The sequence below is a fragment of the Falco rusticolus genome, chromosome Z (assembly GCF_015220075.1).
Source record: "Falco rusticolus isolate bFalRus1 chromosome Z, bFalRus1.pri, whole genome shotgun sequence".
Lineage (NCBI taxonomy): Eukaryota > Metazoa > Chordata > Aves > Falconiformes > Falconidae > Falco > Falco rusticolus.
The window spans coordinates 4,151,378-4,169,996 of NC_051210.1; positions in this window are offsets into that span (position 1 = coordinate 4,151,378).

Here is an 18,619-nt window from a genome sequence, read left to right on the forward strand (position 1 = left end):
CCTCTATTTTTCTGTAAAACAAAAGTGCGGAAGAGATTAATCTCTGAAGCACTTTTCTTTTGCTGAGAGACCACAGTGCTTCCCGGACATGCTGCTGCCAAATGTAGGTATTACTAGATACTGGTTTTTGATTGCTACCTGGGAAAAAAAAAAAAAAGTATTTATATTGTTTATTGCTGTATTTGTTTATTTTAAGCTATTTCATGGGTGAAATGCATTTTGAATTCCCAGTAGTAGCTCATGCTATGGCATTAATTTGATTTCAACATCCCCATGAGTAAGAAGCAGCTTTCAGCATTTGTAACTGTCTCCACTGAAATTGCTGGAGGCTGAATTTTGTCTTTGCAGAGCCCCTTCCATTTGATGACTTTGGTGAAATTGCAGGCTATCGGGACATACAAAGTTTTTATCAATATGCCTTCAGGAGCCCCCACATTGTAGGACATCTGCACTGTGCCCTAACACAATAAAAGTGTTTTCAGTCGATGGATGCCTTTATCATGGAAGCGAAAGAGCAGAACAGGGAAAATTTTAGCATCACAGCTGGTGATTTAGGGCATGTCAAGTATGTTTGAGCTTTCCCGCTGTTCATCTTCAGACACTTAGAGCAGTGCTTTTCTTTTTGTTGTATTGGATTTTCTCTGTGAATATGCCTTGGATATTGCTAATATAAAAGAGTTGTCACGGTTTGTTGCCTAATATGTAAGTATAGACAAGAGCTGAGTGAAAACAGACCCAAGAGCTGCTTATTGGACACATAAGGCAGATTTGAGACAAGAAACCCATTTCAGCAGCCCCTGCTCACAGGAGCAGCTTGCCAAAACCCAGCTTTTAGGAAAAGCTCGGGAAACTGAGTGATTTAATAAGTGGCATTACCAAACCCTGAGGCTCATTACCAAACCCTGAGGCTCCTGACTCAACCAGAGCCCCAGTTAGAACAGGACTGAGAGAACATGCACAAACAGAAGCAATTTCTTGACCTTCAGAGGGAGAGGCAGATGATGCCTCTTCTGCCCTTGGGTTGTCCTCTGCCTCCTCTCTTCTCCCCCACACTCACTAATAGGCACCTTCAGGAGGTGGCAGTTCCTTTCTGGGCTCTCCATACAGATGCACAATTACCTGCTTCAGCATCTGTAGTTTTTCAGCTGCCAAGAGATCCAAAGCAGAAGGAAGCCCTGGTATTGGGGCAGAATGAGGATGTTAAACATCAGCCTTACATTAGGAATAAGTACCCAGTGAAAAAAAAAAAAAAACAAACAAAAAAACAAACCCAGACAGAAACTGCTCAGTGCACTTTCTGCACAGAAAAAAACTCCAATTATGATTGCTTTCTTTCAAAACGGGTGCTGTTTAAGATGCATAATGGAAATCTGTAGCTCCTGTACAGGTAAATTCAATGCCTGTTCACAGTGGGCAATGGTTATCTCCAGCAGGTATTAATTACAGTTGCCTGACAACACTCATTGAAGAATAGCAAATACATGTTTTTGCATTGCATTAACAAAAAAAAGCAAAATTAAATGTATGTGAGTGTCTGCTTTTTTTCCGGTCAGTGAAGACAATTTTTCACCCATGAAGCTGCTTTGCACTCAATAAAAACAAAATTTACTCATGTTGACCAAAGACAGCTGAAGTTCAGAGAACCAATTCCAGTCCCCATGACACTTCTTTGCAGGTTGCTGTTTAGCAGTGTTTGAGAAAAGAAAACTCGTGTCAGGAGAGAGCCTGTAAAATAGGAAAATATGTATTGCTTTTTGGAAGTAAAATAGCACAAGAATAGAAATTTCAAGCTGAGAAGCCAAGCTGGATGCATGTTGAATATTTTAGAAGTAGTCATTCAACTTTCTGCCTTTGGTAAAAGATACATTTATTTTTTTGAACAAAAGAAATCAATAAATTATACCAGGATAGATTCTTTTTTTTTTCTTTTTTTTTTTGTTACACAAGGGAAAGTTTAATCATTGGAGATGCAATTTCACTATTTTGCAGAGAAAACCTTTAAACTTCAGTGTGAAGGAGTCAAAGGTGAAGACAGGAAAATGGAAGGCAATTTTTACTAATAAGAATCGAGACAAATTAGTAAATGCAACTATGTTCTGCAGCAAGTCCTTCCCTCCTTGCCTGGGTCTTTAGCAGAAGGAGCTGTGAGAAGCCAGGCGGTAGCAGGAGCATGCACGGGATCTGACAGCAGTAATCCCCTGAAAACTCCGTGACTGTAGCTACAGGCAGAGCTGTGTATCCCCTCAGGCTCTACCATTGCTGCTACCAGCTTTACTAGGATAATGTCATGGTGTATGCAGCAACCCAGACTTCGCGCATAAATTTGGAGGAGGGTGGAGATGAGCAGGACGTGGTTCCAGTCCTAGGTTCTGCATTCCCTTCACACAGATGGAAACAGGGAAGGCAGCTATAGGCAGTGACTCTAACCCAGCCCAGCCTCTGCCGCCCTTGGGAAGGCAGAGCAATAAGATGGTGGCTGTATTTCCACCTGAAAGTGGGGCTGGCACTGTGCAGTGCTTCCACGGCACTCCTGCTCCACACACACCTTTTCTTCCATGACAGCTGGGTAACCTTCATGTGTCTTTGTGTGTGCTTCCAGGCGGCTGCTTGTGCTTTTCACTAAAATGAAAAGAACAAGGAGGTATTGAGCACTGCAGGTTGGTTTTCGGCCTTGGAGAGGCACAGAGTCACAATGGCGAAAGGTGACATAGGGAAACCAGTAAGATATGGAATAACTGCAAATAAAACTATTGCAGTAACAAAGATTTATTGTGATACTCCATCTCTCTTCCTTATTCTTCATTCTCAGCAATGTCTGTTTTCTGGCTATGAGGTTCCTCCAGGCAAGCTGTGTCAGAGCACTGCTGAGACGCACTGCTGCCCTCCTGCTCCCTCATTTGAGGTGCTTACACCCCTCCCTGTGTTCAGCATGCCAGCCACTGTGGTGCTTAGGCTTCACAGTTCCCCATCGGGGCAGCTGCATTTTTCTGGCCACCTTTGGGAAAGAAGGTCCTGCCACTCTGCTGATGTCTCTCTTGGGAACAGAGCTGCTCCAGAAAGTTGTGCTATGCTCTACAAGAGATGTGTCTGCCTTTCAGTTTTCCCCTGCAAATATTTCAAAGCAAATGTGTTTCAGCTAGTCCAGACTACTTTTCCCTGAGCGCAGTCAATGCATGCCTCCTTGGCATGTTCAGGTATGGGGCACAAGGTTATGGGGTAGCTAACAGCTTGCCCTTTGATAAGATACTTCAATGGGAAGATTATCAATAGGGACATTATCACCCCTGCCTGAAGATCTGGTAGAGTCTCCCAGGGGCTGCTGCACAGCAGGGCTATAAGGATCCTCTGAGGGTCATATAGGCTATAGGGTAGATGGCATATGGTAACTGAGAGCACAAGTGACCTGTTGCAACCATGACCCTGCAGCAGTGTGCTCCTGTAGATATCCTCCTGCTTCTCTCAGCTGGCTTCATCACTTAGAGAGTGTTCAGTGGGGCTAGGAAAACCCCTCACAGGAGCCCTGCACTGCATCATTAGAGCAGTGGAAGCAGGAAGCATTACCCATCCGTAGAGGGGAGCTCATGGCTAAGGCATGCTGTCCTCTCCATTGCCTTCACTGAACCTCCCATTTGTGGGAGCACAGTGGAAAGTTGGACCCACTGCAGCTCTCGGGGCATTTTCCCATGTCCCTCCAAAGCTCTGGAAATGAAAGTGGGAATTTAGATGAGGTCACCACCTGCTCCCCTCCAAAATATCAAACACTGAACCCCTCCCTGCCCCCTGCCCCAAATATTAGACTGACATTTTTTACAAGCAACATGAAAAGACTTCATGTCTCTTGCTGGGTTTATCACCTAACACTGGCAATGATGTCAAGGTAGCAATCTGGACTGTATACACCTTCACATGCCACTATCAAGTTTATGTCTGTAGCAAAAGCTGAAAGGAGGCTCTTTAACAGCCTTGACATTTACTGGCACCAGAAAAGCCCAGAATTAGACAGTTTCTGATAGCAACCACTCTCCATTGCAGCTTTGGTCCTTCTTTACCATCCTGCAGAAAGTTAGAAATTTGCTATGCAAAAAATTGTCAGTCACTATATTAAATAAAACTACATTCATAGTCTAAATTAGGGTTTCCCAGTATTACTACTACTGCTGCTAAAGTGGCTGCTTTACAAAAGAAAGGGGCACAGCAGGTGTTCCCCTACAACAGCAGTAGCAGCAGCAATTATTAGTAGTGAACAAGACATACAATACAATACTGGGCTTTAGAAGGCCTCGTCTGTGGTAAAATCACAGCCGTGACAAGGAACGAAGTTACAACATAGTTATCCCCTGACCCAAATACAATATGGTCCTATTTTGTAGTGTTGATGGGTCCATAACTACGTTCCACGGCAAGGCTTAAAGGTTAAGGTTGCCAGCTGCACTCTACAATGAAACTGTGTTGTAAGTGGGTCCCATGACACAATTGTATTTTCTAGTACAAAAAAAACGTAAATAGGCTAGATGCTATAGATCTCTCTCTTTTTCTCCATCTTCCTTTTGTATGCATACACATTTTGCCCTAAGGATATCTCTAGAGAGCAGTGCTTCTCCATTTACTGTAATAGGAACTGCTTTGATATGATGACAGGGTCATTGTCTATCAAAATCAGGAGATCAAAAGAATCACAGTTAACTAGTAACAAGTCATCAAAACACTTTATGACAAAATTTGAAAAAGCCAGGCCCTTCTTCTCCTTAAGCAATGACAAAGCAAACATTTTTTCATTGTCTTTTCTAGGAATTTAATTGCTATTTTGCAGCTTACTCAAGCACCTTCATCAACCTGATACTTCAGCTCTGGGCAAGTAGAGAAAACATTTCCAGTTTTATCAAGGAACAGCTGAAAATCATTAAAAAAAAGAGGTAGTCTGACCTTTATAATGGCTGTCAGTACTTTACCAGATACCTTTCATCTCTCCGACACTTACATGCCAAGTACTGGCTGAAAGACAAGAGGCAGGAAAAGAGGGTTGGAGCTATCCTGGTAGTGGCAGATTTCTAGGGATCTGAACACTGTTGGTCTGATTAAATAACAGAGATATGGGCCAGCTGCAACCTCACTCTTCTGCATCAATACACCTCTTTCACTTGATGGTGTTATGTGCCTCATAAATGGTAGATTTAAGAAACACGGTACGAGAAGCAAATGCTAGAAATCAGAAGGCTAAGGAAATTCATTTAAAAGGTTCTGATTCAGAGTCTGCACTTCAGTATCTTCCAGATTTCTTTGGCATCTTTTTTTAGGGCATACAGCGCCAGTTTTCATCGTTATGCCAGTGACGCCTCACCAAGGTCTACCTGCTCCTTTGGCTAGTCATGACAAGAGGTCTCAACTTTGCAATCATGCCAGCTGAGGTGCAAATGTGGATGTCACTGGATTTCTCACAAACCTTAGCTGAAACATTTAAAATTGGCTGCCTCCTAATTTATTCAAATCTGCTTTGGATTTTAAAGACGGGTTTTTATCCCCCTTCCTGGGCACTAATCTGATCATCCCTTCCACAGTTAGTATCTTTAATGCTAAATGATGTTCCAGGCTTGTAGGGAAAACAGTTTGTCACCTTAGGCACCTGGTGTTTCATAACATGGTGTTAGAAAGCGTTGCTGAAGAACACACACAACCCAACAGCAGTGAAGGATCTCAACACAAATTTTGCCCCTGCTACTTTTACATTGCCACCTAGAAGTAATAGTGGGCCAGGGCATTGCTTAATCCAGCCAAATAGAAAAGTGGTGCTCCATATTTTCGTGGCTTTGAGAAACAATTAAATCTACCTGTCTATTTCCATAAAAATATCTGAAGGGTTTTGTGACTGCTCCAGGTTTCATACCTATTGCATTTCCCCAGGTCCAACATGGGATAATCTTCACATTCCTCGAGGCACAAAGAGCAAAGCAAATGCAGAACTCCTGCAGTTCTGCAACAGCAGACAAAATGAATGTGAAGCCAGGGGAAGGTGGAGGGAAAGGAGGTGAGGCACTGAGGCAAGCAAGCTATAAGGAAAAGAGTTTCTTGTTATTGTCATAAGGCAATGATAGAGAGCCCCAAAGTGGGTGAGATGTGTCTCGCTGTTTCTTTTTATGCTGCTAACAGCTACACATGGGGGGATTGCTTTGACCCAGTGTCAGCGTGCGACCTGGAGCAGAGGCAGCAAAGGCATCCATGCAAGTGAGGCTCAATTCTCTCTTATTTTGTTAGTTTTCAATGCCAAGGTGTGCTTTAAAGTATGGCACAGCAAAAGGTCTGCATCAGCTAGAGGTCTGTCTTTACATCTGGTAAAGCTGTTAAATGTTGTGGTGTTAAAGGAATTAGATAAACCTTGGATAAATAGGTGGAAATACTTCAAATTATTAAAACACATGTTACCTTTAGGTATGCTTCAAAGTATTCTCCTAAATGGCACCTTTCAGGTATCCATTGCACGGCAGTACTGTGGAAACCATGATATCAGAGGCATAATTAAATTCAGGCTGAGATTCACAGGCAAACAGACTGCTTACAAAAGTGGATGTAGAAGTCGATGAAACCAATGAAAATTGGCCAGTGGATTAGTTACATCCCTAAGGTATTTGCCCTCTCTCCCACAATATTTTCAACCCTCAGGCAAAACCATCCAGTTCATTCATGAATCAGCTCCTGAACTGACACTGGTTTCAGCATGGTTTATTAAGGAAAAACAAAATCTGAATTAGTTCACATTAGTGTGCCAGGCTGAAAACTGGCAAGTCAGGAGCATATTTGTGAGTAGATCATTCTGAGTTGGCCATCCATCTGTCTGAAAGATGGGTCAAACAGCTGAAGCCAGTAACAGCTTTAGCATCCTGATTTTAATTCACTGCCACAAGTCTATCAGCCCTCCCAGGCACACAAGAGGTTCCCTCTTCCCTTTCTGCAGGCCCAGCTCTGCCGTTACAGCACTACTCATATTTTTAAACGCACTTTACAGGAACTGTCCTAACCTTATTTAAAAAAGGAAGTGGGGGTGGGGGAGGGGGGTGCGGAGAAAGAAAGAAAAAAAAACTCACAGGGAACTTCCCAGGGCAGTTATTTGTTTTAAACCATGTATGAAGTGTGAGAATATTCCTGTAAGTTCTTTTCAATTATATACTCTTTCTAGTATTTTTCTTAAAGAAGTCACACATAGAATAAATATACTGCACATAATTTACAAAGTTTTAAAATTAATATTATACCATAAAGAACTGTGTTTTAATTACATGGCTAATTAGCCACATACTTTATGCCTTACTGGTGAAGTACAGTCACTGCCTATGCTACCATACTTTTGTTACAATTCAAAGACTTGAGGCACATCTCAGAAAAATTAAGAAAAAGTAGATATATATACCTGAATTTAAGCGTATGGACTGCCTAAAAAGGGTGAACAGCAGACAGTTCACCGGACTGAATGTGTTGTTAATCCCATCAATGTTTTGCAACCCATATAAATTCAAAAAAGCAGACACCCACCACAGCTGATCTTTGTTTTGCAGTGGACTGCTGGAGCTTCTTCTGAACAAATGGGAAGAAACAGCAACAGAAAAGGCTCAAGCGTGTGGCTTCCTCATCTCACTAAATTTACAAGAAATATTTCACATTCATTTGAGAGAGGCTTGGAGGTCTCCTCATGTATTCAGACTCAAAGCAATGTCAAATGCAATCAACTTTCACATATTTGAAAGTGAACTTTTTCAGAGTAGTCACAATCTGTTAGTGAGTGGACCAGAACTAGGGTGGGCTCATTTGGGGTTTCCATTTTTGGAATGACTTCTCCAGCAATTAGTAAATTGCTAAGCATAGCCCTCCCTAGCCATTTAGGTAATTTAATATTATTAAATGTTTCTAAAATAAGAAATGGGTTATAAAGTGTATCATTTAACTTAAGAGTAATTTGTTCCATTATTTAAATTTCCCCAAAGGATTTTATCATGGTACAGCCTTACAGCATATGTACAATGCTACTGTGCCCATAACACTTGGGTCTTTAATTCCAGAAGACGCCACCATAATAATTTGCCTTAGTTTTAATCTTTTCTAGCTCATGCATTTATTTTCTTCTTATAACCATAGTCAGCTACGGTACCCAGCACAGGTCCAGGTCAACATTTTTTTCATACCTACATAAAGGTTCTTTCTGTGTGGAGTAGCCCAGATTGTGTAGAAGAATGTGCTTGAGACATGTCTGTGTGAGCACAGAAGTGTACAAGCACAGATGGCTCCTTTTTCAGAACGTCCTTCTGTATGAAAGCAATCATGATGAGAAGTGTTATTTGAAGGTGTATTGGTGGAGTATCATACACAGGAATGCCTTGCTCTGAAGACCATAACTAATCTCCTACCTTAGTTGTCTGTCACATTTTCAGGTCAAAGTCTTGATCCCACTTTATCCCTGCTAGCCTCAATCCTTACTGTTCTGCTTTTTTAATTCCCTATGCTCCTTCTCCTTTCATGCCCTATATCAATGGGATAAACTTATTAAAACTACCATCACACCCTGCTTTTTGGCTTGGCTATCCTCAGATATGCTGTGGAAAAATAGAACCTCTGGCAGAATAATTAATAGTTATTCATGAATAATTTGCTCCCATGTTTGAATCATACTCTTAAATTGTTTTTAACATGTTTTTAACAGTATGATTCTTTACCTAGACATAACACTACGGACTGGTGTCCTGTCAGATGCCACAAACTTGCTTGTATCAGACATAGTGCCCCAGAGGGCCTCTTGGCACCAAAAAACTCACTGTGCCAAGAGTGATTACAACTTCTGGCTGAGTCAGTTGTGAATAGGTGGCAGAGGCTGCCACGGGGCTGAAAAAACATTAATTGGAAAAGCAAAATTAAGGTCCTCCACCCTCATAGAGATTTAAAGTATCCTGTGGCATTTTGCATATGGGTAAGTTACCCCACATGACCCGGCAAAATTGCCCGAGTAACCTCTCTGACCAATACCTCCTATTTGGGGTTTCCTTTGGAAATGCTTTTTGCAGGGCTGGCTCATGTCTAGGTGGTCTAGCTTACTTATTTGGTGGGACCAAAGTTGTAACTATGTAGTTGAGCATTAATTCTCCCTTTGAAGTGGCAGCCCATTCCCTCCCTATCCGCCCTGGACACGTGTTACTTGAAATGAAAAACTCAGAACAAATACTTTTAAGATACAAAACACTGCCTGTAATATTTTTTTTTCCTCTAAGAGACACCTATAAGAGCAAAATCGTGCTGTTTTGTAGCCCCCCATTGCTACCCAGAAGAACGGAATCCCCTAAGGGCACATTCACTCCAAGTGTTTCTCTCCCCAGTGCACACACTCACCACTGCAGCATTGCATGTTTTACAGCTGCCTACAATACCTCAAGTCCTGGTGTGTGCCCAAGGAATTACATGGAGTTGCTACAGCTTTAACAAATGCCAGCAGGCAACTAAAATACTCCATTCCCAGCAAGAGCTGAGTACTTTCCACCGTGTTTATTTTTCTGAAAACTGATCCTTGTTCCATCAAGTTTACCCCAGCGGTGGGTAGAGCCATCACAATGAAATTTTGTTTGCCAGAGGTATTTGCTCATCCAAAGCAGCAACTATTTCTACCCACTCTTTCTGCCTGGGGTTTCTCCTTTTCTTCCTGCTTTATTTTTTGTCCTTTCGTCTCTCTCTATCTCCCTGCAGGGTTATGTTGTAAAGTCAATAATATCCGCCTGCAGTGGGTGGAGGGGTCCCAGCACAGGGTCTGGACCTGACCATTCTGATGGGGAAGAATGGCCATACTGCAGGAGAACTGTGCTGGCAACAGGATTTAATGAGTCTGTGTTTAATGTATCTCTTTGGTTTTATGGTAAGATACCTGAACAAATACAAATCTCAAAGATATAAAGAGTGCCATCGATTTTGACCAAGACTATTAAAGTTTGGCATGTTCTTCAGAAATCTGCTTGTGTGCAGGGTGACATAAGAGTAGCTGTGAGTATGTGTTCATGCCTTGGAAATGTTTTGTCAAGTGAAAATAAATGTTGCATCTGTGAAGTGAAATTCCAGAGCTGTGTCCCCCCTTCTTTACTCCATATCATAACCATTTCAAAAGACCAAGACTAATGACTTCTTAATCACTTTAAAAAATGCATTTTTACTATGAATACCATTAACTCTGCCAGATATTCGTGTACTACCCATATCAACATTTTGACTTACCACAGAGAGGTTTTGGTTATATAAATTATTATTTCCGTTTTCCAGAGATGTCTTCTTGCTTTTCTTTGCAATCTGGAGGCTTAGGAGTGGACTTATAAAATGCAGGTTTTTCACATGTTCACAAGCCACTAGGTTGCTCCAGGTTTGATAAAATCATTGTAATTTTGGCCCTCTGAATAAGGCTGAGGTTCTTTGCTACTCTTAATTATAGAATCATAAAATCATAGAATCATTTAGGTTGGAAAAAACTTTTGAGATTATCAAGTCCAACCATTAACCCAGGACTGCGAAGTCCATTACTAAACCATGTCCATAAGCACTGCATCTACACAGTTTTTAAACACCAGGAATGGGGATTCCACCACCTCCCCGGGCAGCCTGTTCCAATGCTTCACCACCCTTCCAGTGAAAATATTTTTCCTTACACCCGATCTAAAACCCCCCTGGTGCAGCTTGGGGCCGTTTCCTCTCGCCCTGTCACTTGTTCTCCGGGAGCAGCGCCCGACCCCCGCTGCCCGCAGCCCCTGCCAGGCAGCTGTAGGGAGCGACCAGGCCCCCCCTGAGCCCCCTCCTGCCCAGGCTGCCCCCCCCAGCCCCCCAGCCGCCCCCCCAGGCCTGGTGCCCCAGCCCCTGCCCCAGCCCCCTGCCCGTCCCTGGACACGCTCCAGCCCCTCCGCGTCCCTCCTGCAGCGAGGGGCCCAGCCCTGAGCCCAGGGCCCGAGGGGCGGCCGCACCAGTGCTCGTTATAGAGATGATTTTGAAACATCTTACTCTTCCTTTCAAGTTTGGCAATATTGTTAATTTCATAATTTTGTGGTTTGTTTGGTTTTGTAATTTGTTGCATTATTTTTTTCTGAAGGTGTCACTATTTCACTTTTTTTTTTTTTAAATAAACCAAGAAGTCTGCATTTACCCAGGCAATATGGGTTGAAATGTGTTGAGAGTCCTTGATTTTACTCATGCTGTACCTTTAGATTTTGTGTATTTCTGTAAGCAGCTACTTTTCCAACTGATTAGTGATGAAGTAATTCCTTTCACTTTTTATACAGCAGATATCCTGTGGTATCTTGTAGTTTTGTATTCCTGCTAGCACAATTACAGGAACTGTTAACATAATAGTACAACCTCTGTATACCAAAAATAAACTCTAAAGGGTTTTAGTGGGCCCTGGGTAAGAGATATTGCTAGAAAACTCTTTTGTGTGGTACAGCCCTCTGGTCACTACCTATTACTGGTCTTCCAAGTGGGCAACGATGAAGTCCAAATGACAAGTCTGAGGGCAATCAAGAGAGACCTCCGGGCCTTGTGCTGACTGGTTGAGGGGTCAGGAGCACAAGCAGTGCTTTCTTCTATCCTGCCCGTTGCAGGGAACGATGGGGCATGTAATCGGCAGGTCACACAGGTCAATACCTGGCTGTGGGCCTGGTATCAACAACTAAATTTTGGGGGGTTTGGTGATGGGTCAGTTTACACGGCATCAGGTCTGCTGGCAACAGATGTGGTTCATCTGTATCAAAGGGAGAAAAGGACTCTAGGCCAGGAGTTGGCAGGGCTTATCAAGAGAGCTTTAAACTAGATTTGAAGGGGAAAGGGAATAAACCCAAGCTCATTAGTGACAAGCCTGTCAGAAGCATGGAGTTGGAGGTGAGACTGATGGCACAGCTGAAGTGCATATATGCCAATGCCAGATGCATGAGCAAAAAACAGGAGAGGCTGGAAGCCACTGTGCAGCAGGAAGACCGTGACATAATCACCATCATAGAAACATGGTGGGATAACTCATATGATTGGAGTGCTGTAATGCATGGCTAAAAACCCTTCAGAAGGGATAGGCAAGGAAGGAGAGGCAGTTGGGTAGCTCTGTATGTCAGGGAGTGTTTGGACTGCCTAGAGCTGAATGATGGTGATGGTAGAGTTGAGTGTTTATGGGTGAGAATCAGGGAGAGGTCAAAAAAGGCAGATACCCTGGTGGGAGTCTGTTATAGGCCACCCAACCAGGATGAAGAGACAGATGAAACACAGGCAGCTGGGAGAAGTCTCAAGATCGCTAGCCCTTGTTCTCATGGGGGACCTTACCCTACCAGATGTCTGCTGGAGATACAATGCAGCAGAGAGAAAACAGCCTAGGAGGTTCCTGGAGTGTATGGAAGAGACCTTCCTGACCCAGCTGGTCACTGCGCCAGCCAGGGGAGATGTCCTTCTGGACCTGCAGCTTACAAACAGGGAAGGACTGGCGGGCAAGTGGTGGCTGGAGGACATCTTGGGCATAGTGATCATGAGATGCTAGAGTTCTCAGTTCTTGGAGAAGTAAGGAGGGGGGTCAGCAGAACCACTGCCCTGGACTTCCACAGGGCTGACTTTGGCCTGGTTGACAGAGTCCCTTGGGAGATGGTTCTGAAGGGCCAAGGCTCCACGAAGGCTAGACATCCTTCAAGAAAGTAGCCATAAAGGCATGGGAGCAGGCCATCCCCATGTGCCGAAGGGCGAGCCAGTGGGGGAGAAGACCAGCCTGGCTGAGCAGACAGCTTGGTTGGATCTCAGGGAAACAGGAGGGTTTATCACCTCTGGAAGGAGGGGAGGCAACTCTGGAGGACTATAAGGGCATCACAAGGTTATGCAGGGTGAAGGTTAGAGAAGCAAAAGCACAGCTACAACTCGGGCTGGGCACTGCCATAAAAGAAAACAAAAAATGTGTTTATAAATACATTAAAAACAAAAGGAGGGCCAAGGAGAATCTGCATCCTTTATTGGATGCAGCTTTGTTTGGGTCAGACTCTAATAGCAAGACCAGCTTCCCTCTGGGTGCTGGAAGACAGGGACAAGGAGTGGCATGAAGTCCCCACAGCCCAGGAGGAAACGGTCAGTGACCCACTGCTCCACCTGTGCACACACAAGTCTATGGGGCTGGATGGGATCCACGCGAGGGCACTGAGGGAGCTGGCAGAGGAGCTCCCGGGCCACTCTCCATCGCTGATCATCAGCCCTGGCTCACCGGGGAGGTCCCAGCAGGGTGGGGGCCGAGGCCCCCGGTAGGAGGCCCGAGGAGGCCGAGTGCCGGGCCCTGCCCCTGGGTCACAGCAGCCCCAGGCAGCGCTGCAGGCCTGGGCCAGGGGGCTGGGAAGGGCCGGGGGAAAAGGGCCTGGGGGGGCTGGGCAGCAGCCGGCTGGGCGTGAGCCCCCGGCGTGCCCAGGTGGCCAAGGCGGCCAGCAGCGCCCCGGCCGGTGTCAGCAGCAGCGTGGCCAGCAGGGCCAGGCAGTGCCCGTCCCCCTGCGCGGGGCACTGGTGCGGCCGCCCCTCGGGCCCTGGGCTCAGGGCTGGGCCCCTCGCTGCAGGAGGGACGCGGAGGGGCTGGAGCGTGTCCAGGGACGGGCAGGGGGCTGGGGCAGGGGCTGGGGCACCAGGCCTGGGGGGGCGGCTGGGGGGCTGGGGGGGGCAGCCTGGGCAGGAGGGGGCTCAGGGGGGGCCTGGTCGCTCCCTACAGCTGCCTGGCAGGGGCTGCGGGCAGCGGGGGTCGGGCGCTGCTCCCGGAGAACAAGCGACAGGGCGAGAGGAAACGGCCCCAAGCTGCACGGGGGGGTTAGCTCGGGTAGCGGGGAAACGTCTTCCCTGCAGGGGTGGTCAGGCCCTGGAGCAGGCTGCCCGGGGAGGTGCTGGGGTCACCGTCCCTGGGGGTGTTTGAAAAATGCACAGATGTGGATGGCACTTAGGGACATGGTTCAGTGGTGGGCTTGGCAGTCCTAGGTTAGTGGTTGGACTTGATGATCTCAAAGGTCTTTTTCAACCTCCATGATTCTATCTATGATTCTATTTTTCTATTATTCTAGCATTATAGAGCTTTTTACTGAGAGCAACAACACAGAATTGACTTTATATTATTGATTCTACTTACAGTGCATGGAGCTATTTTCTCTCAGCACTCATAGGCAGAGCTCATACCCGTAGTGTGCACAGAGCATGCTTCAGCAGAAGTGCTGGCAGGACCCGGCTCATCTGCCCAGCTGTTTGTCATGAACATAAAAGCAACTGTGCACAGTTAGACAAAGTGGCCAGTACAATTCAGCAAAGGCCAACAGACAGCAAAGTCACAACAAGGCAAGCAGATGGCAATATCTTGTTTTCTCATAAAACCTGTAGGACTGTAATAGCTTCAGACGATGCACTCTGCAAGTTGACTGAAATCAGCTCAAAGGATGTTAGGAAGGAAGCCACGCACACACACATGGAAATAGATAGGAGTGCATGCTCACATTCTATGAGAGCATGACTTTTGTGTGTTTAGGGAACCAGGTAAGAAATAAATCTAAACCTAATCTTATCTCTTTGTGTCTCTCTCTTGCCCAGTGTCTACTCAACTGGGTGGCCAAATTGTCTTTTTTGTTGCTTGAGGTGCATCAGTTCAACAACTGATGAACAGGAGCAGAAGTAAAAGTCATCATTCTAAAAAATTAGCGAAGCCTCCTCTTTTTTCTTTGATGAGGCTTTTCTTAAGGAAATCTCTTCGGATGCCATTCTGTGGCTCCTTGGTTTCACTTGCACACTAATTGCTCATTAAAAAGCCAGTATATGCCATCTGCCTCACCGTGTTTCCTTACTGGCAGAGGCAAAAAAAATGGACAAAGTGGACTTCAGATGGGGTGCAGCTAAAATAACCAGTGGGGAAGATGCCTCCTCGCTTTTCTTGGTGGCCTAGATAGGTGGCAGACATAATTTTGCACCTCCATAAGAGCATGATAGGAAGGGAAGAGAAAGATCTGCCAGAACATCAAAGGCAAAATGTGCACAAGAAGGGCTGGGAGGACTTAGAAGGACAAGAAAGAAGAGTGGGTTGAGGTTTGGAAGAAACAAGAGGCCCCTTGAAAACTGAAGTTTGACTCATACGTGGGAAGAATCCTAAAGGATCTGACACCTCCACTGCAGACCTCACATCAATTTTAATCTCTTTAGGTGATTTCCATTTTTGTAGAATTAACTTCTTTCCAATTAGACTTGCCCTTAAATTAAAATGCCCTTGATCTTTGCTAATATTTGTAATGGAATCAAAATCCCCAAAGATAAAGATATTGGGATTCAAAGGCAAAACTATGCTCATTTTTGTATTTACTTTTCTATTACTTTTCTTCAGAATTAATACTCTCCTCAGCCTGGAGTTGCCCTTGGAAGTCCGCAAGGACCAGCTACAAAACTGTCTTCCCACTCTCCCGGTCTCCCCACGCATCCCTGGGCTGGGGAGGCAGCAACCTTCTCTTCATCAGAGAGGCACGTTTCTGGTGCAGAGTCAGAATAATCTTGTTTCTGAAGTTTCAGAGAGAAATTAAAATAGTATCTTCTTCCCATAAACCTAGAGCTTAAAGAGGAAAGGAAATCTTGTTCGCGTTTCCACTGTGACTTTTGAAAACTCATTTTGCCCTGTCTTCAAGCCTAAAGAGCTGGACAGACAGTCAGACACAATAGTGGTGAAGACCACATTGCGCTGGTACTTTAGGCAGGACTGCTAAGTCTGGACTATCCAAAAGAGTTCTACTTTCCTACCACAAAGCACTTTTTCCATCCAAGGCATCTTCATTTCAGGAGTCATTTTCAAGTGTTTTCTGGTTCCTACTTGTAAAATGCAATTTATGTTCAAAACTCTGTTGATATATTTCATAAAGATTTGCTTCCACAAATCTTTTATCTCAAAGTCCCCAGTTTATTACTAATATCACTACTTCTTATGTCATAAGCTGGGTGAAATACTTAATTAGAGGATGGCCATGTATTGGTATAGTGAGGAGAGAAGGAATGGGTCACGGGAGGCTGGAAATGTCCAGCTATTCGATGAGCTGAAATGGTCCGTAACGCATTTTAGGCTGCGGTCAAAATGAAAGAACGCACAAAACACCAGACTGAATGGCCAATCTCTTTTTTATGCCAAACTCATCCAGAAGTTGCATACCAGACCATCCCGAACACCCTTCTAATCCAAATCATTTGTACATCAGTCTTGAAACACTGCCGTGATGATGGGAACTCAAGGCTTGCATAGAAACTTGTCAGGTCATGTTTCCATATATTGCCAGCTCGGAGAATGGGTAATATGGCAGCACCCTTTAATTTCTCATGTGTAGGTAACTACTTTCTGCTGCTTGGCTGTCAAAGCAAGAGTAGCAGGAGACAGGAGTTTGCATGTTCAGGTTGTTGTTGTGCCTGCTGCCACCCAGGAAGATGATCTGAAAAACCATGGCAAAACCTTGATGGTGGCAGCAGCTGGATCAAGCTCAAGGGAAAAAGGAAAAAAATCAAGAAAGGAGCTGGCATGAAAATGCCGTTCTCCTTGGACATGAAGCCCCAGTATATCATGATAATTTTATACACAACTGCACACCCTGAGACAGCAAGGTCATGCGTCCTTTCCTTGAAGCATTTTTCCATTCTCGTTTGTCTGAGGCCATGAGAGACCTGGCAATGCCTCATTACCCATCTGCCCATTGAACTAGCTAGTGAGCAGGTATGTGGTCAAAACACGCCCAAAATGTCCAGGGGTTGTTAATCTCTGTAAAATTGTCCATTTGAACAGAGGTGGTAAGAGCAACTTGCAGCCTGCTCCTGCCATCTGGTCGTATGAAATGTTCTAGGTTGTGCGTATCACCCCATCATTTAGCTGATGTTCAGCTGGAAGACGTGCAACCTCCTCCAGCTCCTGGTAGGATTCAAGGCATCATTTCCAGAGCCCAGCCTCCTTTTCCACCCAGTCCTGTCCCTCTCCTCTTACGAGTAAGGAAACAGATACAGGGACTTGACTCTTACCACCACACCCCATAGATAAGGATGTCCAGTGTTTAACCTAATTGTACTCACTCACAGACACCGCAGGGGCTGGGGCAAGGCTGCGTTGTGCATGGCACCATGCATGATGCAATGACCCCTGAAGGCAAGATCAAGGACAGTGTGGAAAGGTGACTTGTTGCTTCTCTGCCATTGCATTGGCAATTGCCATTAATTCTGTGCCCTTTCACCCCTGTGTAGTGGCCATATTCACCAGGGACCCGCTTTAATGAGTAGCACTTAATACATACACAGGCTTCTGTCACTCCCTCCTGCCCACCTGCTTCTTGTTCCTGTTTTTCAGTAAGCAGCCCCTGGTGTGTCAGAGGAGCTTTCTCAGAGAGCTGCACACCAGAGAAGGAAAGGTGATGTGCTTTATGTCTCGGGCAGCTTTTCCATGCCCAGGGCATTCCCACAAATTAGAGGAGTTTTAGGACTCTAACAAAAGTCAGATAAAGGGAAAGGACGAAGGGGTGTAATGAATAAAACTGTCATTAGGGATAACATAAGCAGTTTCTTCATGTTATCTGAGGTTATTCAGACTGACAAGTAAGCAATGCTGTTGTCAAGCACTTTAACAAAAAAGGATGCCATCTGTGTGCAATGCACCAGAGCCACAGATGTGCCATCTTTAAATGAACTAAAGCATAAAAGAAAGCTCCTGGCCAACTCAGTGTATAAAATCATTGAGTTTGCTTTATCAATTAGCATGGTGAGAAGCATTCCCTTCTCCCTCCTCCTACCCCAATTAAAAATGCTTTTTTTCTTTGGACCGTTGCCCTCTAAATGCTTTTGCACTAATTCAAGTAAAAATTCCATCAATTTGGAATTTTACCATAGAAAACACAGCCAGTTCTTCTATTACTTTTTCTCCTGCTTGCTGCTTCGATGATTTAAAGCATCTCTCACTTCCAACAGCCACTCAAGGACTGCCTCCCGCACTCATAAAGTCCTCAGAGGGAGGGCACATGGGATTCTTTTGACACTTCTGGCAGTTGCTGTATTGGAAAGAGATGAGAAAACCTTTGACAAGAAAAAGGATCCACTTTTAAATTTGTTTGCATCCCTTCTGAAAGGCAGTGATTCAATGATCATGGCTCCTGCAGCTCACGAGGGAAAATGATCAGCCCATCAGCAATATTTGGTTCTGAGCAGAAGCTCTTCTCACAGGGACCGTCAGGGCATTGCACATCCTCCTGGGACAGACCCACACAGCATTTGGTAGCTGACATCCACTCCAAGACCCTTACCACACACACGAGGTAGCTACTCCAGGTCTGGGATTTTTGCACTACAGTAAGAAAATAACATGCATTTATGGAGGGGGGGAGAGGAGAAGGAAAGGGGGAAATCACCCAATGAGTGCTAGTAAACCTAAGGTTAGAGGCTATCCTAGACATATGCAGGACAGTTAAAATTTAGGAAGGAATAAGAAAGCAAATACAAAATCCTACTTGTAAATTTTCAAAGCAGAGCTTAAGAGGGCTGGGTTTACAATTCTTCAGTTTTCCTGATGTCTCTGCAGACCTGAGCCTTAGCTTCATGCTCATTTTCTGTATTAAAATGAATGGCAGTGCATGAGAGG